Genomic DNA, 1,365 nt, shown 5'->3' with positions numbered 1-1,365 from the left:
ATGTGTATAAGAGACAGTACATATATATATATATATGTATACACATATACATATGTATATGTATGTATGTATGTATATAAATCGGGATAGGATGTAGGGAAAATCTAAACCGTACTTCGAAATGCTATATAAATAAATAGATAAATAATAACAGTGCTCAGATAGGAACATAAGATGTAATGATCATACCAAATGCGGAGGGGTCACCTAAAACTCTATGTGCCGTTAATAGGGGGGAAAGCAGGTTGAACCGCAGCTTTGTTATTATAGGACGATACAGGGGTCCAATAGAGTATTGATTAAAATGTTAAGATTTAATATTACAAAAAAAAATGTAAAAAAATGTGTATTCAGTACATTTTCGACTGTTTTAAAAATTTGGACCTTGTCGATTTGGGGTGGGGAGCATGCTCACCCACTCATATTAAAATAACGCTTTATTATAACATGCAAACTTTACACAATGTATTAAATCAATCAAACAATCAATTTTGTTTTCTGAACTTGTATTCCTATACCTCATGAAGGTATAAAAAAAGAGTGTTTTTAATCTAATGAGATTTATACTTAATTAGGCCTAACTTAACACAGATGCCAAAATGAAAATAGTTTGAATGTATTTCTCAATAGTTCAATCTCTTTTATTTCAGTGTCTCAGGTCAAATCTCCCAATACATCAATAAGTGCGAAGTCGATGTACAATCATTGTCAGCGGAACAACAATGTGCCGGAACACAAGATGCTATCAATAACCGGATTGATGAGGTCTTAATTTTACAAATAATCGTGCGCGGATATTTATTATGATTTATATCACTGGATCACCGGAATTAAATCAAATTTGCCATATGTTTCTTATAAAACGAACAAGTAATTCTCGAACGATATTACATACTTTAATATAATTGGGCCTAAGCATTATTATATTATATTGTATTATATAAAGCTAGAATACTTATATTCTATTTATATTACGTTTATATATTTCTGGTATATATTTCCGAGTATGTAAGAAATAAAAGTAAACTGGAGTTTAATTTATAATACATCATTTTGTGCACTTCTTTTTGTCGTAATTGCGTTAATAATATATATATATTTCATGATTATTAATCAGTATATAATCGAATTAAATATATTACAATCACGAATTCGAATATAGCAGTATTACAGGCTACTATATCTTATAAACACTCTTTCTAAATATATTCACATACTAACAAATTTCGAAACCTTACAGAGCAAGGTGCTGTCGAATTTTACTAAACAGGAAATGACGTCGGTTGCTAGGCTACAGCACATGCATAATCATGAATATTCAGTGACACCTGTTCTAATTAGACTAACAATAAAATCTTTTTGGTC

This window comes from Anneissia japonica, unplaced genomic scaffold, assembly GCF_011630105.1.
Source record: "Anneissia japonica isolate Jap-2015-1 unplaced genomic scaffold, ASM1163010v1 scaffold287806_len661372_cov189, whole genome shotgun sequence".
Taxonomy (NCBI): Eukaryota; Metazoa; Echinodermata; class Crinoidea; order Comatulida; family Comatulidae; genus Anneissia; species Anneissia japonica.
This window is presented reverse-complemented; position numbering follows the sequence as displayed.